The sequence below is a fragment of the Carcharhinus amblyrhynchos genome, chromosome 14 (assembly GCF_965287045.1).
Source record: "Carcharhinus amblyrhynchos chromosome 14, sCarAmb.v2.hapA, whole genome shotgun sequence".
NCBI lineage: Eukaryota > Metazoa > Chordata > Chondrichthyes > Carcharhiniformes > Carcharhinidae > Carcharhinus > Carcharhinus amblyrhynchos.
Window position 1 is genome coordinate 30,577,670 of NC_137337.1, and position 23,634 is coordinate 30,601,303.

Here is a 23,634-nt window from a genome sequence, read left to right on the forward strand (position 1 = left end):
ATAAGGATAGACTTGATGAATTACAGTTATTTTTATTAGAGCAATAAAGTTGAGAAGAGTTGTGGCAAAATTTTTCAAAGGAGAAAGAATAGATGATTAGACATGGACGTGAATGGGACAACTCAACAGTGTGCGTAGAAAAAAATACAAGCAAAAAGTTAAATTAGGTGCCAAGAGATTTATTTTCACAGTCAGTGTCCTCTGCAAGAGATTACGGAAGTGTGCAGGCAGTATAAATTCCCTACCATTCTTCAAAAAGGAGAGGGACACGTTCCTGACAGAGGATGACATTTCAAGTAATAAAAAACAGGATGTACAGTAGCTGAGAATAACCAGAATAAGCTCTCCGTCTTAAGTCGCCTTAGGGGATTTTTTAAAACCAAATTGGTGCTTCTTGATTTTTTTTATCCTTTGCAAGAGATTGTGCAATGAATGAAGGTAGGTCAATAAAATATAAAAGCAGCTCTGACAAAGGGTCATCCAGACTTGAAACATTGGTCTATTCCCTCTCCACAGATGCTGACAGACTTGCTGAGATTTTCCAGCATTTTCTATTTTTTGTGTGAAGGTTGGTCAATATTGTAAAATTGTGGCTGCTCACAGAGGACTTGATTGGATAGTCTTTTCACATCTTTTTTGCTTTCATATTCACTCAAGTTTCAACAAACAATTAACCAATAAGAATTACTTCTGTAGGACATCATTTTAAAGAGGGAATGTCAGGATGACCTGTATGATATCCTAGGTGAGAATTCTGTTTTAAGCTCAGTGTAACTCCTCCAAAGTTATATACTTGCTTCAGTTGTGGGTGAAAGATAAAATAATCATTAACAGATGTAGCAAACTAGGTTGAGTATGTTTGTCTTTTCTCTTCCTATCATTCCTGCTCCTCTTTGACTTTGTTCGGTGTTGATTGTAATTCTGTCTCCTTCTTTGTACTGCATCATAAAGATTGAGGTATAAAACCAGCAGTGCTCAATACGTTAGTATCTCACCCTCAAGTCTACTCCCAAGACCCTGCCAGCTGCCACAGTAAACCAAAGGCCTCCTCTTCGAATTTGCACTCATCATGTAATTGACAGCCATATCATGACCAAGTTGGCAGCGGGGGCGGGGGGCGTGGAAATAGCATAGACATACTCCAATGCCCCTGCCATGGCTGTCCATACATTAGGATGGTTATCAGAAAATCAGTGATGTGCTGTTTGCAATGTTTTCATCCATTGAATTGAAAATCAAGTTGCGTGTGATTTGTTTTTATTAAACTGCCTTTGAGCCCACTTGCAAGGGTTTTTGAAATATTTCATCCAACATGTCCCGTGTAACTCATTTCAGAAATATCGCACAAGGACTCTTGTGCTCACAGCTCTTTCTGTCAGGCCCACGTGGCTGTAGGTTTGGAGAACTCTACCGTTGTGGTTTCCAGGTGTGAAGAAAAGGAATTACTGGAGTTCAATCAGCTGAAGGCGACACAAGCAAAGAGCACTGGTGAGCTGGCTCTTCCTCCACTTAAGACCACTTAAGATCTTGAGGGCATTGACTTTGAAGGTTATCTTGTAACAGTGACAAAAATCAGCCTATCCCTGAGCCAGGCTGGCTGATCGATTAACACCAATCAATCGCCTTTAGAACAGAATGCAAGAAGGACAAGGTTAGTCAGGGATTTATCAATACTGATGTGGATTTTGAATACTGTAAGATCCTGAGGGGTATTGACAGAATGGATATGGAGAGAATGTTTGTCAAAGGATCTAGAACATGGGATTAAAAATTAAAACTAAGGGGCTGCTCATTTAAGATGGAGGTGAGAAGACTTTTTTTCTCTCAGAGGGTAGTGAGTCTCTGGAACTCTCCACTTCCAAAGGCAGTGAAGCAGGTTCTGTGAATATTTTTAAGACAGAGCTGGATAGATTCTTTATTTCCAAGAGGGTGAAAGGTTATCGGAGGGTAGGCAGGAGTGTGGGGTTGAAGTTGCAAACAGATTAGCCATGACTTTATTAAATGGCAGAACAGGCTTGAGGGGCTGAGTGGCCTACTCCTAGTCCTAATGTGTATGTCTGTAGGCATACACAAGCCAGTGGAAGTGAAAAGCACAGGAGCGATGAGCAAGCAGATCTTAGTGTGGGACAGGATGTGGCCAGTTGAATTCTGGTGAGTCAGTTCATGTACAGTGGAGTTTGGGGAAAACCATGATTTGGAGAAGCTAAGCCTTGCGACCATTAAATGGAGAATAAGGGCTTCATTTGGTCTGGAAGTGAACCAAGGGCAGTGTGAGCGCTGTTGAGGAGAAGGAAGAAAATATTATTTTTGACGGGTTAAAATATAATTTGAAGCTCAGCTTAGGGGAGGCAGTGGTGTAATAGTACTGTCACTGGATCAATAATCTAGAGAACATAAGAACTAGAAGCAGGAGTAGGCCATCTGGCCCCTCAAGCCTGCTCCACTATTCAATAAGATCATGGCTGATCATTTCATGGACTCAGCTCCACTTACCCGCCTGCTCACCATAACCCTTAATTCCTTTACTGTTCAAAAATTTATCTATCCTTGCCTTAAAAACATTCAATGAGGTTCAAATCCCATCATGGCAAATTTGAATTCAATTAGAATCTGGAATTAAGAGTCTGATGATGACCATGAAACCATTGTCAAATGTTGTAAAAAATATCCATCTGGTTCACTAATGCCCTTAGGGAAGGAAATCTGCCATCCTTACTTGGTCTGGTCTACATGTGACTCCAGATCTACTGCAATGCAGCTGACTCTTAAAAATGCCCTCTGAAATGGCCTAGCAAACTATTCACTTCTAGGGCAATTAGGGATGAGCAACAAATACTAGCCCGGCCAGCAATGCCCACATCCCACGATTGAATAAAAAGAAAATCAAACCCACTTTGTTGGGTTCAACCTGGGGGAACAACTGATAAGGTGGATGGAACTGGGGCAAGGATGTAGCACTTTTGCCTTCATACAATGTTAATTTGAACTAGTTCTGATTCATTCATAACTTGTTGTTAGACATAGCAACTGATCAGCTGGTGATACTGATGGAGCTAATAGTTGTCTACATGTGCAAGCTGATCCTGTGTCTATTATTAATATCATCAATGGACAACAAATTAAACAATGAAAAGCTCAAGGATGGAACTGGGGAGGTGCTCCCGAGGTAACAATGTAAGGGTTGGAAGAGAAATCATTGCGAGTGATGAGCTGACAACATTGTTGTTGGAAGGCAGCAAAAGGATTCAGGATGAAGTATTTAAAACGAAAGGGTTAAAGGAAGAGAGTTGTAAAATGTGCTTTACTCTTACCTTGAAGCCATTTGGCAATAGAAGGATTTGCCTAAAGAATGGCAGATGTTTTAGATGGTTGAGTCACATCAAACAGTGACACAGTAACACAGGAATTATGCATGAATTTGTGGCCCTCAGATTTGGATCTTTGGAAGTGGGAACTGTATCAATGGTGTCAAACTTGTGAGGAATCAAAGGTGCCTTCCTCCTCCACCCACAACTACACTTCCCTGCAGAAATCTTTGGATAGTAGATAGAAGTGCCAAGAAGTTGAATTTTCCTCCTTCCTTGCCAAATTGTACAGAGGCTGGGTGTAGATTATTATCCTCTACCAAATGATTCCTAGCTATCCATATTGTTGCAATTGTACACGGTATTGGTGAAACCTCACGGAATAAATACTGTGGTAAGTTTTGGTCCCCTGGCCTAATATAGTAAAATTGGAGGCAATCATAAAGCGATTCACCAGCTAATTCCTGGGATGACAGGGTTGTCCTATCCAGGGAGAGACTAAATAGTCTGGGTCTGCATTCCTTGGAGTTTAGAAGAATGAGGATTGACCTTATTCAAACATTTAGGATCCTGAGGGGGCTTGAAAGGATAGACGGTGAGATGTTTTCACGAATGGGAGAGTCTCAAATAAGAAGACATAGCTACAAAAAAGGGGCTGGTCATTTAAAACTAAGGTGGTAGAAATTTCTTTTCACAGAGGTGGTGAATTTCTGGAATTTTCTGCCCCAAAGGGTAGTGGAGGTCTTTTGGCTAAGATCAAGTATTGGATCAAGCCCAAGATGGGAACAATGGTGTACCTTGTCAGCTTGGCTCTTTTTTTGTCTCCCTCGTGGGGACCTTAAATTGGATTCAATTGGATTTTGAATTTGGTTTTTGGAGTAAGCAAGGAATGGATTTGGATTTGCCTGGTTCATTTTGAGCATTGGCTTTGTACTTTAAGAATGGAGATAAAAAAACGGTAGTGGAGACTGGATCATTCAAAGTATTTAAAGTATTCATTTTTTTTCTGCTCCACTTCCTTTTTTTGATCTTATTCTTTCTCTGCACTTGATTTTCTTGTCTAATTTCTTCATTCCTGAAGGTATTGCTGCCTGCTGTAAAATGGCTCCACAACTCCAGCTACCCTTGTTCAAGTGTGAGCTTGAGAGATGGCTTAGTGGTGACTATTTGGACACAATGGATATTGCAGCCAAGCCCAGTCACTCCTCAATTAGGTCTCCACACACACACACTTCCGACACGGATCACAGTAACAATTTGCAGCAAAGGATCTAAATGATCTCCCTCTCCTCTGAAACAGGCCCTCCCAAGAATAATGGGATCAATTTTATTTCCCAAATATTTCCCCATCTGAGAATCAGCAAACAGAAACACAACTCACAATGCATATAGTGGCATTAATGTTTCTTCAGAGGTCAAAAGAGAAAGAGGTGATCCGGAGAGTGGTTAAAGAGGATGGTTTTAAGACAAGTGTTATAAGGTAGGAGGGGGAGATGAAGAGGCTGTGGGAGAGTGGTGGGCAACCTGCATGTGGCTCATCAGGGTTCTGAAAGCCGACCCAAGGCATTTTGTTGCCAGATTCTGCTGGTCTCCACTGCGTAGCTTTTTCCTACCAGTATTACTGAACTGATACTCACATAATAGTCACTTGGAGTTTTGTGTGCAGTTTTGGTGTCCTTATCTGAGGAAGGATGTCCTTGCTATAGAGGAAGCACAGCAAAGGTTTACTAGGCTGATTCCTGGGATGGCAGGTCTGTCATAAGAGGAAAAACTAATTCAGTTAAGATTATATTCACTTGAGTTTAAAAGCGTGAGAGGGGATTGCAAAGAAACTTATAAAATTCTAACAGGGTAGAGTCAGAAAGAACGGTCCCAATGGTGGGGATAGGGGTCATAGTTTGAGAATAAGGGATAAACCTTTTAGGACTGAGGTGAGGAGAAATTTCTTCACCCAGAATGTGTGGCATTCGCTATACAGAAAGTATTTGAGGCCAAAACGTTATGTGATGTCACGAAGAAAGTAGATATAGCTCTTGGAGCTAAAGTGATCAAGGGATACGGGGGGAAGGGGGATCAGGATATTGAATTTGATAATCAGCCATGATCATAATGAATGGCAGAGTAGGCTGAAAGGGCCGAATGGCCTATTCCTGCTTCTGATTTCTATGTTTTCTTTTCTGGAAAGCAAGGGGACATGAAGTGAGGTGTGTGCTGATTGCATACAACGATGACTGTGAGAGCTGTGCATTCCCTCTGTGTCCAATCAAACAACGTTGAATATAGCGTAAGTAAGGTAAGTGTATTTATTTTGTTTTTATCATTTGAAGTTGATGGTTCTGTTAATATATAGATGATTAAGCATTTTCTATAACTTATGAAATATTTGGTGTATCTTCAATATATTTAATCTTATCGATGGGATCATAGTTAGTGAACAAGCCTGATTTCAAAGCTGTGGCCCACTGAGATGAAGGTGAGCCACTCATGAGGGCCCCTCACTAGCCTAGCTTACCCATCACTGCTGTAGGACATAGGCAGGGATTTCAAAGCATGGTCACCAGTGCTGAGGCGAAGGAAGAGGCTTCACAAAAGGCCACCACTGGAAGAACAGACTTTTTCAGGGTAAAATATTAAAGACGCTTGAAATTTCAAATAAAAAGAAACACTGCTGGAAATATTCAGTAGGTCAGGCAACATCTATGGAAAGAAGGCAAAGGGTGCAATGAAATGTTCTGATGGAAGTTAATTTTGGCCTGAAATGATAACGTTGTTTTGCTCCACAGATTCTGCCGAGTATTTCCAACATCTTTTGTTTTTATTTGCAAGTTTGTCAGAGGATGGGGATTGGGGAGTAGTTGTGGGGTTGGGGAAGGTGTGTGAGAGAGAGAGGGGAGAGGAGAGGAGGGGGAATGGTGATGAAGGGAAATAAACACAGAGAGATGCTTGCTGGTGTTGGAGCCATGCATGTCAGTAGCATTGTCCAACTCGATCCCCACTCAATGTATTATTGCCAAAACCCTCATCTAGACTGGATTATTCTAGTGCTTCCCCGCAGAGCCTCCGCGTGCTGTAACTTCATCTCATCCAAAATACTGGTGTCCGTAACCTAACCGAAGTACAGTACTTCATATCTATCACATGGCAACAAGGACAAGAGAGAAGGTGGTCAACCATATCTTACGCAGCAGGGAAGGTGGGGATAATGTAACCTGGTCACAGCCCTACAGGATGTCAACTGTGCCTTTAGTTTGGTGCAAGTCAGAAATCTAGTTGAACAAAGTCAAAGGGTTGTGGGAGACATGGAACTAACCTTGGGGCCTGTCATTCATAGGCTCTGGGAAGTGAGGTTACGGATAGGGTCATAGTCTCAGTGTTTACAGGGTGGACAGGGGGCGATGACTGCTGTGTGGAGAATGAGAGAGAGACAAGGAACCATTAAGATGGGGAGTTGATTAGCCTGGTGGGAATGGAAATGGATTGCGATCAACTTGGAGGGTGCCTGAGGAGAAAGAAAACTAGGAAGGCCAGGGAATTCCGGACTTGTGCCAGTTTGAATTGGTGGAGGAAAGCAGCAAATGTAGGCTGGAATTCCATCACCCTGTCTGCCATGGGAATCGGAGCAGGCAAGGGGCTGACAATAGGCTAGGTCCATTGACCTCAGGTGGGATTTTACAGTTTTGGGACAAGCGAGATGGGCAAGAAAGGCACGTCCTTTGTAACAGCACACTCACACAAACACACCCTACACAACTGCTCGACAGATAGTTCCCACGCTTTAGAAAGGCCAGAATGTCACAACTCACCCAGTTCCAAGAAAAGTAAAGGGGTGGGCTCTTTTCGACATTTAACCAAGAGTAAGTGGGCACTGGTATTCTAATTTGAGACAGGGTTAGTCATTTCCAGGAGTTGATGTCGATAAATAGCATCCAGTGAGGGATCAGCCTGGATGGCAGGAGGTACTGTGTAAATGAAGTTGCATTTTTGGACATTTGCTAACGTCACTGATGCCAGTACCGGCGTCCTCTCCTCTTCTCTCCAACAACCCACGGTTTCTCAATTTAACTAAAGCAACCTTAAACCTCACAGGCCATATTTGGCTACCTTTCACTTTGACATGTGCCTGAGAAAAAGTGGATGAAACATTTACAAGGGGAAAAAGAATTCACAACAAGTGGCAGATTCTGAAACATTTGTACCTCTTTAAGGCTGTTTAGTCGGTCAAAGTATTGCTGCTGCTGCTGTGTGTGTACTGGGTGTTATATTGTTTATAGAGAAGGGGATTTCCAGAGACAGAGGAAGTGATATTGACACAAGGGGCTTTCCAACCAGCAGACTCAGTCTGCAGTGAATGGATCCGCGCTCGCACCGGCAGCACACACACACAGAAAAAAATGGGGAATTTTAACGTTGTGCAATCGCTCCTTTTCAGTACAAGGCGTTCAAAATGGCAGCAATGAATCAGAGGTGCTTTTCGAGTACGTTTTTACCAGAAGACGCCGTTTTCCGGTCGCCTGCCCCGCGAAACTGACACGTTCGGCTCCGGGAGTGAAGGATAGAGAGACCGAGGCGCACACTCAGCGAGGGCGAGGGTGCAAAGATCCATAGGAGACAAGGGGGCCGCGTTCGGATGAAGAGCAGCGTTTGGGGTTAGTACCGGCTGAAGGGATCAGGGAGGGGTGGAGGGCGACCGGGGGGTTTCAAGCAGATCCACCCTGGAGCTGCCGGCTGGAGGAGGATCATTCCCAGCTCCCTGCCCAGCCCGGCATTCAGCCTGGGAGACTGCTGGGTCCTACACTCTCGGTAGGCGGACTCAGTGGCTCCTTGTATGAAATTCAAACACCTAAAAAAAACACACACACACACATGCTGGAAATTGGCCTGTCCTGGTGGGAAGAAGTTGGTTTAGACTACACATAGAGCCAGGCTCTGCATACACATTGCATCAATATCCTGCTTCCCTCCCCGCCTGTCTAACTGCCAGCTCAACTTCACAGTATAGACTGAATACCGAGTGGCCTTTTAAAGATCAGGCATACAGGTTACACAGGAGGGGTTATTCTGTTAAAACGCTAACTGGAGATGATGTAAGTGTAGAGTTTAAACAGATGTGTCAATGCTTTAGTTACTTGTAGCAGTAGTTAACCAGGTTTAATGGCTTGCTAGAATAGTTAACCAGGTTTAATGACTTGTAACAATAGTTAACCAGGTTTAATGGCTTGCTGGAGTAGTTAACCAGGTTTAATGGCTTGCTAGAATAGTTAACCAGGTTTAATGACTTGTAACAATAGTTAACCAGGTTTAATGGCTTGCTGGAGTAGTTAACCAGGTTTAATGGCTTGCTGGAGTAGTTAACCAGGTTTAATAGCTTGTAACAATATTTAACCAGGCTTAATCGCTTGTAACAATAGTTAACCAGGTTTAATGGCTTGCTGGAGTAGTTAACCAGGTTTAATGGCTTGCAGAAGTAGTTGACCAGGTTTAATGACTAGCAGCAGCAATTGACCAGGTTTTATGGCTTGTAGCAGTAGTTGAACAGGTTTAATGGCTTGCAGGAGCAATTGGCCAGGTTGAATGACTCGCTACAACTCACCAGGGAGAAGGAATAAAGTGCTGTGGATGGAGTGTTTCTGGCGTTAGTTGTCGCCTCTGTCTGCTCCTGTATCCTATGCAGTGACCCGGTTTGCTCTGTAGTGAGTAGTTTGCTAACAGAATTGTAACCACGTCAAATGCCTTGTGTCTCTGAAGACCCTCTCAGCAAACAGGGCTCTGCATAATGCCCTTTGTTTTGTTGTTGGAATAAGTCGCAAACGATCGAGCCTGAGGTTAAAAAGAGCGCTCCATTTTTTAAGCAGAGTCGGTAGCCGAATGGAAAGGGTGAATCAATGGAGGAATGTATCACCAACTTGACCCAGCAGCATGCAGCTCATTCTTAGAACAGGTGAAATCTGCTGACTCTTGTCAATGGAAACCGGGCGGTTCACTGCTTTTTTTTTTGCTCGCCAGTTTCGAACACTGTAAAGTGAGCGCCTACTTTGTATCCTGTTTGCATTGTGTGCAGCAAGCCCCTGGGTAAAGGAATAAAATAAGATTAAACACAGAAGCTTGTTGTTCAGGTAACAAACTGAGGCAGAGAGAAAATTTTGAAGTGATCTATTCTCTCCAACCTCCTCCGAGTGAGTGTTGTTATCCGTTTATTTTCTAATGGGGTGGGGGGGGAGGGGATGGGAGACACTGCTGCCAACTTTACCAACTGTGGTACCATTTCAGCAAGCATCAAATTCTGGAAAGCCTTTACAGGCCTGTCACCACCTGTATTGCGAATGGGGAATGGCAGTTTTGGCACCCATTTGTCCTGCTGTCTCTAAGAGATGTTACCTGACACACTGGGATTCAAACACTTTCCCTTTCTCTTTGAGTATTATACAGACTTGGTACAAAAGCAAAATATGTGGAAAAGCGGAGATCCTTTAGAAAGTTCAGCATTTACTGGGGGTGACTTTCAATTTTCCGGCTGTCACTGTACTCAATCCCAAGTCGAGAAGACTTGAATTTGACCATCTTAACCAGCGTTGCCAGATCCAGAGGTTATACTGGCATTGGGGTCCATGCACACGTTGTCTGTTCCTGTAGTTGAAGAGTATTCATTCAAGAAGTGAAGGCCGAAAGATTTGCAAATGTTTTAAGTTTAAATATTTTGGGGAGGCAGTTTAAAGCATATTTCATTTCATTCAACTTTTTTTGGTTAGTTTTGTATCCTTCCCTTCTCTTCTACGTCTGGTGATATATCAGTTTCATAGGTTCTCTGTAATACAACACAAAGCGTCATTTGAAGCAAATCATAGCACTAAATTGTAACAAAGATCTGATTTCCAGATAGTGCCTTATTACGTTATCCTTATTTCTTAGGCTCCTATTTTTTGTTTTTGTAACTGATTGGAAAAGGGACAAAGAGGCTAAGTGGAGGTCAGTTGTCATTCTTTATGTTTGAACACAGTCAGTGAGTGCCAGTGAGTTTATTTGACTCTGGTGTTCTTTAGCACTTCAGCCTCCACCAAGTGTTCACACATGTTTAGAACATAGGGCCACTGAGTTTACGATTTAAGATTGGAAACTTTTTTTTGCCTTTGTGAGCTTGGGGACGCCGAAGCTGAATTGCAACATCCCATCACTTGCCCAGATCCACTAGCTCAACATCAAGTGTTGAGCTTGGGACCTTTCTGGATTGTACTGTGTCTTTAGTCTATTGGGAAGATGGCAGCTAATTAAATTAGAAACATGCACGCAAAACGTTGACAATAAGTAGCGTGCTAGGTGGAATCAATGGAGAGAAAAAAGATCAAACACCTAAAATATTAACTCTGTTCCCACAGATGTTGAGTATTTCCAGCATTTTCTGTTTTCTTTCAGATTCCCGGTGACGACAATATTTTGGTGTTTGTGCGAGTTAACATTGAATTGTGTAGAGGAGCACTCATTGTACAATTTCATAACTTATGTTGATTATACACAGACAAGGAAGGACATAACCATTCCTTAAGGGTGTAGCTTAATTATTTTTGGAAGGCTGCCTATCCTTGAATGTATCTGTCACTTGGATGAAAAACAATAGTTTACTTTTCAGTTTATTTAGAGAAATATAAATAAAACCTTGTTAGCGAACTACAATTAACTAGGATTTTTATTTGGGTTTAAAATTCTACTAAATTTGTTCATTTTATCTAAACTTCTTCCATTCTACATTTAAGACGTCACAGAAACAAAGGGGCGGCACAGTGGTTAGCACTGCTACCTCAGCACCAGGTAACCGGGTTCAATTCCGGCCCTGGGTGACTGTCTCTGTGGAATCTGCATGTTCTCCCTGTATCTGTGTGGGTTTCCTCCCACGGTCCAAAGATGTGTGGGTTAGGTTGATTGACCATGCTTAGTTACCCCTTAGTGACAGGGAGATTAGTAGGGTAAATACATGAGGTTACAGGGATAGGGGCTTGGTAGGGTTGTTGCTGATGCAGACTCAAGCCGAATGGCTTCTTTCCACACTGTAGGGATTCTATGATTCTAAGATACCTAATAGAATTGACAGTAATATACACACTTGAGGAAGATGAATATTCATTGGCCATTGTTCCCAAATACAATGTTAGACATGTCAGTTTTACAGTATGTTTTAAAACCTGTTGTACCAAAGATCCAGTATAGTTTCTTTAATTACTGATGATACTCCACTCTCCTCCTCCTCCCCCTCCCCTATTCCCCCTCATAATCTTTGGACCCCCTGTTGTAAAGAAAAAACACTATTAGTTTAGTACCATTCTCAACAATGGGCCATCCCAATGTGCTCTCTGGCCAGTGAAGTCCTTCTTCTGAAGTTAGTTGTTGTAGTAACACAGGGCAATTCACATGGTCCCACTATAATGTTAATGATCTGGTTGGTGATGTTGATTAAAGGATAGTTTTACAAATAATTATCGGGGAGAATTTCTTGTAAAGCAAAATACTGCAGATGCTGGAATCTGAAACAAACGGAAAACGTTGGAAAATCTCAGCACATCTGACAATATCCATGGAGAGAGAACAGAGTCAATGTCTTGAGTCAAGACAACCCTCGAAGGGTCTCTCCACAGATGCTGTCAGACCCACCGAGATCTTTCAGCATTTTCTGCTTGTGTGAGAGAATTTCTTAGCCCTTTGCCCTTTTATAACTCAAAGAGCAGACCGAACTGCAGCTTGCATCTCATCCAAAAGTTAGCACCTCCCACAGTTCCCTCAGTATTGTGATGAACTGACAGCCTACATTATAGACTCCGAGCTTTGAAATAAGACTTGAATTCATGATTTTCTGAATCAGAATGATCCCATTGTAATTGGTGAGAAAGGAGGGGGATAAGTAAAGGTCAGCGACAAGTGGAAAACGTTATCAAATGGTCCAAGTCTACTCTTGCGTGTCATCCATTGTCTCAGTTACAATGATGGCTGAAGCATTATCGTCTGCTTTGGCTACAGAGTTTGGCAGAGGAGAACAGAAAATTATGTATGGATTTTGCTTGTTATTGACCTAATGCCCTCTGATAAATGTTGTGGGGATGTTGGGCAAGAACAGGCTGTGATACCTTTCATATCAGGAATGCATTCAACACTAATCAAAAGTTTTGAGATGCTGCGCAGCGTTTAATTTTTTTGGTCAGTAAGGGAATCAAGGATTATGGGGATAAGGCAGGAAAGTGGAGCTGAGGATTATCACGTCAGTCATGATCTCATTTGAGTGGTGGAGCAGGCGCGATGAGCCAAGAGGGCTGCTGCTGTTCCTACCTGTTATGGTCTTGGGTGTCAGTGTCTGTGGAACCATTAATCTATTGAGTCATCACCTTCAGGAGCGAACATTGGAAGGAAACAAATGAAGTCAGGAATATCTCTTTCTGTAGACATTCAGATTTTAAGAGTCTTCAGATGTATAATTTACCATTTATCATTGTTTTCCATTTCCCCCTCTTTCCATGATCTTTGGTTTTTCTGTTTTTGTGAAATATTAATTGGAAAACATTTGAAGAGCAAAATTAGTTTCTGTTGTGGTGTGCAGTCTTGTCATATTGTGACAGACTGTAAAATCCTTTGATGTGACATTTAAAAAGGTCATTCCACCCCTCACCATCTATTGGGACAGATCTCTGTTAGAAACTAGGGTCATGGAACCTTCTGAAATGGCAAAGGTGTTTTTTCAAAAGTCGCTTGGGGAAGATTCTTATTTTAAATCCTGACTGAAGTGCAAATGGTGTAAGAAATGGGGGACTTTTTAAATTGGGTGAACTCAAGTGGCATGATGCTAAGTAGATACAAGGTGCTTTCAATAAAAAAAGGGAAAGTAACTAAAGAGAGAGCAACTAAATTTCACAGAGTATACAAGCAACCTATTATAGTGAGAAATTGTTGCTAATTGTCATCACAGAGCTTGTAGAAGACCCTTTTTGGATTGGGGACATAATAAATTGTAGTTTCTCTGCAACTGAACATGAGTAGATTTTTTTTTTTTATTTTTCTAGGCTGATATCAGACTGCACAGGGATTGCTAATGGATTTAAAATGCATTATGAAGCTGCTGTGAAGAGTCTTGATGCAGATTGATAAACTTTGTGCAGGGCAGCAGAACTCTGCTCAGACTGTGGTAATCCTTAGCAGGACCTAGAAAGTCATAGTCCCAATGAGTGACCTTGTTTTTTTTTCAAAGAAAATGCACCCGTATTGGTATTAACAGCTGAAATGTACACAGGAGATTGCAGAAACAAATGTAGATGTTTTTTGTGCGGTACTGTCCATATTTGCCTGTAGAGCGCGCAATAAACAATACTTTTCACTGGATGCCAATAAATGTGGCAATAAACCAAATCAAGACTTTAATGAGTGATCGTGTTTTTAGTTTCAAGGCCTCCAAACAGGATTGGGACGGGAAGGGAAGGTGGAGGGGTGGTGTTTGGTGATGATGGTACAGGTATTGTGACCCAGCTACTGAAACATTATTTTATCCATTATTCCAATTCAGTCAGATTGAAAGATCCTATCGCAGTTTTGGTAACATAAATTTTCAAGTTCATTTATTCGTGTCACAACACTGTACATTAACACTGCAATGAAGTTACGTTGAAAATCCCCTGGTCGCCACACACCGATGCCTGTTCGGATATACTGAGGGAGAATTTAACATGACCAATCCACCTAATGAGCATGTCTTTCATTCTGTGGGAGGAAACTGGAGCACTCGAAGGAAACCCAGGCAGACACAGGGAGAACATGCAGACTCCACACAGACAGTGACCCAAGCTGGGAATCGAACCGAGGTTCCTGACGCTGTGAGGCATTAGTGCTTACCACTGTGCCACCAAGTAATGGCTCAGATTAGTGGATACTGGGTCATAGAGAATAGGAAGGTTTCAGAAGCAAATCACTGCCAAATTCATTGACCTGGAATGTGCTATCTGTGAGAATGTTGCAGCTGCCCAGAGGAGCTGGATTGGGGAAATCAGCAGATTTCATCACCTTCACCCAACAGTGACTGTTGCTGGAAAATATGAGGCCCATTTGTGATGTTCAGCAACGTAAAATAGTTTGATGCCAGTTGATCAGATAACAAATAGCCTTTTGGGTGGGGGTGATATGCAGATCTACATCTGCAACTGCTGACTGTCTGGAAGAAAGAGAAAATATTTTTATAAATGAAATCTATGTCATGCTACTCTGGGATATTGTTGCTGTAGAACTTGATCTAGCATTGCAATAAATTTGGTATTATACCAGTAATCCAGCATTGGCACTGACTGTCATTCAATTAAATTAATTTGTGACAATTGCAGCCATGGAGATCATTCTTGAGTAATACATCAAGCTCTGGAATTAGGGAAAAATATTTGCATGGTATCTGAAACTACTGCTTTTTGATTGTTTTCTCCTCATTCCTACTCCCTTTAGCAGAAGGGTAGCTTTGCCCCTCTGTCCGTGCTATACCCAGTTTCCCTCTTCACTGGAATGGATAAGCAGTTAGAATCATAGAATCCCTACAGTGCAGAAGGAGACTGTTTGGCCCATTGAGCCTGCACATACCACAATCCCACCCAGGCCCTATCCCTGTAACCCCACCTATTTATCCTGCTGGTCCCCCTGACTCTTGGGGGCAATTTGGCCTGCCCAATCAACCTATCCCACACATCTTTGGACTGAGAGGGGAAACCCACACAGAGATGGGGAGAACGTGCAATCTCCATACAGCTGGTGACCTGAGGCTGGATTCGAGCCCGGGTTCCTGATGCTGTGCCACCGTGCTGCCCCAGTTGCCCTGTCCAAAATGGTTAAAATGGATTCTGTACAGCAGTTTTACTCCAAGCTACCTCAAATTGTCATCAAAAGCATTTTGGTGATGTTTGACAGAGTTCTGTGCTGACAGTAACACTGGTGGCAACCTGAGAGGAAGCATTTTGTGAGGTGACGATGAAATCTCCAAAGGTGGACAGTGCCATGTTGAGATGGTTTGTCAGTGATCCTTTGACATTGGTGCTGGCATTGTACCAACTGCAGCTGGCACTGATGTGGGCTTTCTGGCAGAAGCCAGCAAAGTAATCTTCTCCAGCCAATCTGAAATTTCATGTTCAGATTTGTCAGTTCCAAACAAATGTAGATGTGTCAGGCTATACAAGTGTAAAAAGGATAAATTCCAAAGCACTGGAGACTACACACACACACATCAGCTTTGTTCTTACTACTGTTTCGAAAGAGAGTCATGATGGACTCTGTGTTTCTCTCTCCATGATCTTGCCAGACCTGTTACAATTTTCAGCACTTTCTGTTTTTATTTGAGATTTCCAGCATCTGCAGTATTTTGCGTTTACTTATTTTTGCAGTGTTTGGTACCATTTCAACTAATTTGCATACTTAAAAATGGCTTGAAATAATATTTGCACCATAGTTCAGTCACTTGTACCATTATGGAGTAGAGAGTGGTTTTTATTAAATGCCACTTTCATAACCTTGAATACAATTGAGGTAATTTTACCAGTTTGAATGATTTGCGATAGTCACTGTGAGCATTTGTAGAGCTCTCTGCCTTAATGTGTCTTTTTTTTTTGTTGATCAAAATAGTAAAGAGTAAAACTAGTGTTGTACAAGAAAACTATAACTGTTTATCTAGTGCTGCAAAATGTCACAATGTCCAAAAAGGCTGCAGAGTTTGAAGTGCAGACCCTTGCAGGAGGAGAGAGAGACTTATGGGAAAATTGACCATTTTGGTTGACTAGGTAAACGTTAAGGTGGGAAGGAGAAAGCAAGGATGGATTTAGGGAGGGTTCTAGTTCTAATGGAAGTGAGGCAAAAGGTGTTGCCGTGAATCACATGGGAATGAGACTTGAATGAAGCTTTTAAGGGATAGGATGCGAGTGGAAGAGTTCTGGATTTATTGGAGGTTACATGAGGTGGGCAGGGAAAGCAAGGGAAATGTTGAATCTTGAGGTGCCTTAGATAGACCAAAAGCTCTGTTGGGACAGTAATATTTTGGAAGTAGGCAGTCTTGTTGATGAGCTAATGTAGGGTTTGAAACTCCCTAACAGTCGAATCAAAAGAGTAAGGACGTTTGTAACGATAGTTGAGAGAGGTGGGGCCAGGACCCCGACTACAGGGTATCCTGGAGAGGCAGAACAGGATGACATTACAAGGATGGAGAAAGAATAGGCAAATGAGACGAGTAAAGACCAGCTTGTTAGAGTTGCAGGGTTGCATTTTAACTATATGTTCAATTCTATGTAAAGTGCCTAATCTGTTTTCTTGTGATATCCTTTATATTACTACCCAAAGATTCTCCGAATCTTCATTAAACTGTTACAGCCAGTGCTGCTCTTGGCTTGGGCACATGCCTGCCTCCTTTCTCAGTAGCTTTCTGTTTTTGTTTTTCTCACAGTTCTACCGTGTATAGATTTCTCAGAAAAGTGAGTATGTATGGCTAGTACAGCTGCCTCATGGCGCCACGGATCCGGGTTGGATTCCCGGTTTGGGTCTGTGAGAAGTTTGCAGATTCTTCCCGTGTCTGCATGGGTTTCCTCGGGGTGCTCCAGTTTTCTCCCATAGTGCAAAGATGTGCCGGTTAGGTGGATTAACAATGCTGAATTGTCTCTTCGTGCCCAAAGATGTGTAGGTTAGGTGGATTAGCCCTGATAAGTGCTATAGGAATTGGGGGAGGTAGGTGGTGGTGTTAGGTCTACGTAAGATGCCCTTTCAGAGTGAGTTGGTGTAGACTCGATGGGCCAAATATCCTCCTCCTGTACTGTAGGGGTTCCAGGGTATGCTGAAGTAAACAGGTTTGGTACATTATTGATTTGATTTATTATTGTCACATGTATTAGTATACAGTGAAAAGTATAGTTTCTTGTGAGCTATACAGACAAAGCATACTGTTCGTAGAGGAGCAAATGAAAGAGTGCAGAATGTAGTTTTATAATCATAGCTAGCATGTGGAGAAAGATCAACTTAATGCAAGGTAAGTCCATTCAAAGCAGCAGGGAAGAAGCTGTTCTTGAGTTGGTTGGTACAGGACCTCAGGTTTTTCCTGATGGAAGAAGGCGGAAGAGAGAATGTCCGAGGTGCATGGGGTCCTTAATTATGCTGGCTGCTTTACCGAGGCAGTGGGAAGTGTAGACAGAGTCAATGGATGAGAGGTTGGTTTGCATGATGGATTGGGCTATGTTCATGACCTTTTGTAGTTTCTTGCGGTCTTGGGCAGAGCAGGAGCCACACCAAGCTGTGATCCAACCAAAAAGAATGTTTTCTATGGTATGTCTGTAAAAGTTGGTGAGAGCTGTAGCTGACATGCCAAATTTCCTTGTGCTTCTGAAATAGATGAGGTGTTGGTGGGCTTTCTTCACTATAGTGTCAGCATAGGGGACCAGGACAGGTTGTTGGTGATCTGGACACCTAAAAACTTGAAGCTCTCGACCATTTCTACTTCATTCCCATTGATGTAAACCGGGGTGTGTTTTCCACTGTGCTTCCTGAAGTCAGTGACAATCTCCTTTGTTTTGTTGACACTGATGGAGAAATTATTGTCGCCAGATTCTCTATCTCTTTCCGGTTCACCAGATTCTCTATCTCTTTCCTGTATTGCATTGTAATGGTATTGACCCATTGGGGAAAGGATTGAGAAATTTCCCTTGTGTTGTTCCACATCATGAGTTTGTGAGGTATTATACTGGTGAAAGAGAGGGAATTTGAAATTGGGAATTTTAACCAACATTGCACTCGGAACACCTGGCAGCTAGACTTAAAAAGTCCCTGTAGCTGAAGTCAATGAACAGGTTGCGTGCCTGCAGTTCCACTTGAGGAAGCATGTCAAGGCACAAAGTATTTGTGAACTGCTTCTAAAAATGATGATGAGAACAGTTGTGTTACTGTCCATGCCCAGTATTGGCAGCATATTTGCTGAGGGATCTCTTTTTACAGTTCTTCACCTGTCACTAAGAATAATTGAAATGAATATTGACCACAAGCTGCCAGGAATTAAGCTGACAAGTGCACACTGTACCACAGCCCAGTGGTATTTCTGCTTATGGAACCAAGCATGAGCCCAGCAAGTGATGCTGAGCGTGAACCAGTTTTTAAAATGAGCATGTTTTAACTTGTGAGGATGGAGGATCAATCCAACAGAAATAGCATGGGGATTGCCCAGTTTGAACTGAGGACAGGAATAAAATGTGATAAAGGACACACTGTACATCTTGTTTAGAGACATGACTTCACTTCTGCGTAGTTCATATGATTCTGGTTTAGGGGAACCACTTGTTTGCTCAGTGAAAGCAATTTATTTTAATGGTGTGGTGTTCACCTTCACTATTCCAGTATTGAAGTGTGAGAACTGGCAAGACACTTGGGTATTTCCTGACTGTGGGCTCTTCCTCCTCTGACTTTGCCTCTTTCGTATAGGATTGATCCGGATATGTTCCACAACTTCTGATTTTATACATATATGTATTGGACCATGCACAGAAGAAAATTATTTAACCTCTTCTTTTATTGCTTGATTTTTTTTTTTGATTAGAAGTTTTATGGTAGTAGTTCACAGTTATCTTTATTAAATCATTGGTGTTCGAAGTTTTGAAGATGATACCATTAAAGTGTTTGGAATAATTCAAAGGTTCTTTAGATTGGAACTCAAGTGATTCAGTAATTAAATATTAAGCCACTGCGTCTTGCTTTAAGAGTTGAATTGTGTGTTGTATAGTTTTATGGAGCCACAGAACTTCATGATTACTTTCCGCAATGCAAGTCTGCAGTTGATATACAATTTAGAGCAGAAAAATTATTGTTCTGGTAACTTGCATAGCCATAGAGGAAATATTTATATGCTGTTCTGCATTGGTTCTTTTTTTTAAACAGGCAATTTTGATTTGATTTGATTTTCACCTACTGGATATAGTGAAAAGTATTGTTTCTTGCGCGCTATATAGGCAAAACATACCGTTCATAGAATATATAGAGGAAAATGATAGGGCGGCAGAATGTGGTGTTGCAGCTACAGGTAGGGTGAAGAGAAAAATCAGCTTAATATGTGATAGGCCCATTCAAAAGTCTGATGGCAGCAGAGAAAAAGCTGTTCTTGAGTCTATTGGTACATTTTTTTCAGACTCTTGTATCTTTGGTTTTCCATTTCTTTAGTGAGGGGTATTTAGTTAAATGCTATAGATAGCAGCTTTGGAGGAGCTGCCACCAGTTCAGGTTTAATGGACTGATAGATGTTCAACAATACTGCCATTCCCATGAGCCGCATCCCAAAACAGTCATAGAGGTGGATCCTTTCAGATCATGTATAATGTCAATCAGTATTGGAACCTGGCTTTAAGATTACATTGCGTACCAAGCATCCTTCCTAGCTTATGGCACCCAGAGCCCCTGTCTGTTCTGTCTATGCTGTCTACTGGCTTCACAGGATTGAAGAGTTTGAGAAAGCTTTCTGAGAAGGAGACTGTACTGTTGACTCTTTCTCTGGAATCATATCCTTTTGGCTGAAACATCCAAAAGAATTTACTCTCAATCGGGAGAAGGGTAGAAATGGCAACTAGAAGTGAGGCAGATAACATGATGACTACCTCAACCCATCAGGCCAGGTAGTTAGCTCCATCTACCATTCCTGTATTTGGAGCTTGTTAAAGATTCAGAAAGAAGAGTTTGATAGTTGAAGGGATAGAGAATACAGAAATTTGATTCTGATTTTCCTCTGCCTGGATAGAACAAAGAACGAAAACAGCCCGGGAAACAGGCCCTTCGGCCCAACGAGCCCACGCCACCATCTCAACACCACCAGTCCCCCTCTCCACCCACAACCCTTGTCTAATGTTTTATGGCCATCCAGATTGAGGGAAACTAATTTAGGGACAATTTATTACTGCCAATCAGCCTAACAGCACATCTTTGGGGTGTGGGAGGAAACTGGAGCACCCGGAGAAAACCCACGCAAGCACGGGGAGAATGCACAAACTCCCACAGACACCGGCCCAAATCCATGTGTCTGCACAGCAATCAGTGATAGTCACTGAGCTGTCGTCTTGCGCAGTATCTGGTCCAGTTTAGGCACACACTAATGACATGAAGCACTAGGCCAATCTCGAACAACCAAGAGTAGCCCAAGTACGACCCATCACGTGTATGACCCTCGTTGGACACAAGGCGGACCGACTAAAAACCTGTGAATGAAAAGGAAAAAAAACATTATTATTGTACCATATCCATTTACCTTACCAGGGACGCCCTAATACTAATGATCCTTATTTAAAACAATCTCCTATATCCACCCATCTCCAATCCAGTCATGTGCCTGTCTAAGTTACTCTTAAATGACTCTAGCATGTTTGCCTCCACCACCTTACTTGGCAGAGCATTCCATACCCCCACTACCCTCTGTGTGAAAAACCTCCCTCTGTGTTATACCTCTCCCCCCTCACCTTAAGTCCATGGTCCCTTGTCCTATGTGTCTCTATCATAGGAAATAGCTTACCTCTGTTTACTCTATCTATACCCTTCATAATCTTATATACCTCTATTAGATCCCCCTTCAGTCGCCATCTTTCAAGGGAAAAGAGCCCCAATTTCTTCAATCTTTCCTCATACCCCAGTCCTTCCATACCAGGCAATATCCTGGTAAACCTCCTCTGCACTCTCTCCAGAGTCTCCACGTCCTTCTGGTAGTAAGGCGACCAGAACTGGACGCAGTACTCTAAATGTGGCCTAACCAACGTTCTGTACAACTGCAACATTAAACTCCAGCTCTTATATTCTATACCCCTTCCTATAAAGGCTAACATACCATAGGCTTTCTTCACCACACTCTCCACTTGCACTGCCACCTTCAAAGACTTGTGCACTTGCACCCCTAGGTCTTGCTGTGATTCTGTACTCCTTATGGGCTTACCCTTTATCATATAACTCCCCCCTACATTATTCCAGCCAAAATGCATCACCTCACATTTATCTGGATTAAACTCCATTTGCCATGTATCTGCCCAATCCACCAGCCTATCAATATCCCGTTGTATTGCCAGACACTGCTCCTCACTGCCCACCAATCCAGCCATTTTGGTGTCATCAGCAAATTTGCTGATCACACCACCTACTCCCTCTTCCAAATCATTTATATACACTACAAAGAGAAGAGGTCCCAGTACTGAGCCCTGTGGCACACCACTAGTGACAGACCTCCAGCTAGAAAAGGACCCCTCCACTACTACTCTCTGACTCCTCTTTGTAAGCCAGTTCTCTACCCATCTAGATACCTGGCCACGTATCCCATGAGCTTTAATCTTCTCTACCAACCTACCATGAGGGACTTTGTCAAAAGCCTTACTGAAATCCATATAGACGACATCAACGGCTCGTCCTTCGTTGACCGTTTTTGTCACCTCCTCAAAGAATTCTACCAGATCCGTAAGGCAAAACTTCCCCTTTACAAAGCCATGCTGCGTATCCTTAATCAGATCGCAACACTCTAAGTGCTCATACATCCTATCCCTAAGAATCCTCTCCATCAACTTGCCTACCACTGACGTCAAACTCACCGGCCTTGTATACAACTCGGCGAAATAAGGGAAAACAAGAGCTATGAGTATGAAATACTCTGGCTCAGTTTTTTTAATCATTGTAAAATATTAATGTTGCATCTTTTAAGACCATAAGAATAAAAGCAAGAGCAGACTGTCTAGTCCTCCGAGTCTACACACCCTTTCAGTGAGATTGGGGCTCATCTTAAATCTCCATTCCAATTTCTTGCCCAATCTTCACTCTCCTGTGTGGAAGCTCAAATAATGTTTCAGAATATTTCAACTGTGAAATATGCCTATGATGTGAAATAGGCAATGTCTATTGATAGCCAAACAATAACAACTGAAGGCTAAATATTCGGTCATCTCTGCGCTTCTTGTATGAAGCACTTTGGTTCAACGCTGCTACATAAAATCAACCTACCTCCAAGCGATGATTTAATTAGAGGACTGTGTGGAGTTTGTATGCTTATGAAAGAGAATGAGCAGATTAAAGTGTTCATTTGCTAACTAAATCCCACTTAGTCTTAATTATTGGAATAACCATTCAAACCAATGTTACCTCAAGTTTGTTGAGCTTGGTGCATTGATTTGTATTGTCATGGGAAAAGTCTCATCAACCACTGTTTATGGCAAACATTGTATCTGAGTTTCATTTATTTCCTTGAAGTCATAGTGTTGAAGTCTTATTTGCCATCTGGAATATTCTGTTGGAAGGAAATATAGCTTTATTCACCATGCTTAATATTTTCTGTTTAATCAAACACAATAATTAGTCATTTTAGAGAACTGTTGGGATAAAGCCTCCATTAAATTCATCACTAACTAAAGTTAACAAATTGGGCAAAGAAATGCTGGGCCTTGTGTAGCCTCCTGATTGCTTATGAACCACCAGGAATAGAAGTAGGCCATTCAGCCCATTGAACCTGCTCTGCTATTCAGTATTACCATGGCTGATCATGCCTTATTCCCAAATCTCTTTAGATCATTGACATTTAGAAATCTGCCAACCTCAACTTTACATATGGGTGTATGACTGAGCTTCCACAGCCCTCTGGGGTAGAGAATTCTAAAGATTCACAACCATCTGAGTAAAACAAAAATCTCTTCATCTCAGTCCTAAGAGGCTTCCCCCTTTTTTTGAAATTGCACCCCCTGGGCCCAGACTCCTCAACCAGGGGAAACATCTTACTGGCACCTATGCTGTCTTGTCCCTTTAAGTATCTTGTAGGCTTCAGTGAGATCATCTTTCATTCTTTGAATTGCCAGAGAATACAGGCCAAGTTTTCCAAATCTCTCTTCATAAGACAGTCCTGCTATCCCAGGAACAAGCCTGGTGAGTTTTTGTTCCTTTCCCTTTAAAGCAATAACACCCCCTAAGATAAGGGGACCAAAACTGGGCAAAGTATTCCAGGTGTTGTCTATGTAAGATTCTATACAGTTCAAACAAGTCTTTACTACTCCTGTACTCAAATCGTGTTGTGATAAAGGTTAACATATATCATTAGCCATTCTAATTGCTTGCTACACCTACATGTTAGCTTAGAATGACTTATTGACGTGGACACCCAGGTTGTCTCGCACATCTACACTTTCTAATCTCTTACCAGTTAAGAAATACACTTTAAACTTTTTCCTCCTTCCAAAGTGGAAAACCTCAAATTTTTCCAATTATGTTTCACCTGCTGTGTTCTTGCCCACTCACTAAGTCTATCCAAATCCTCTTGATTTGCTGCTTTGCATCTTCCTTACAACACACACTCCCACCTAGTTTTGTG

The 23,634-nt window shown here is 42.1% G+C and overlaps 1 protein-coding gene and 1 long non-coding RNA gene across 3 annotated transcripts in view; one reads left to right on the forward strand and one right to left on the reverse strand.

Moving 5' to 3' along the window:
• Nucleotides 1-205: 205 nt before the first annotated feature.
• On the reverse strand, nucleotides 206-7,879 carry LOC145352549 (uncharacterized). Its single transcript, XR_013888552.1, has 3 exons — nucleotides 7,793-7,879; nucleotides 4,943-5,058; nucleotides 206-1,623 (listed from the first exon to the last, which is right to left on the reverse strand). It is a non-coding gene; the product is annotated as an uncharacterized LOC145352549 (long non-coding RNA).
• Nucleotides 7,380-23,634, forward strand: part of traf3 (TNF receptor-associated factor 3) — a 73,640-nt gene continuing 57,385 nt past the window's right edge. For both annotated transcript variants that reach the window (XM_080202543.1, XM_080202544.1), the window contains exon 1: nucleotides 7,380-7,951. The gene's annotated coding sequence lies outside the window, so the exon portion shown is untranslated. The remainder of the gene's footprint in view (nucleotides 7,952-23,634) is intronic.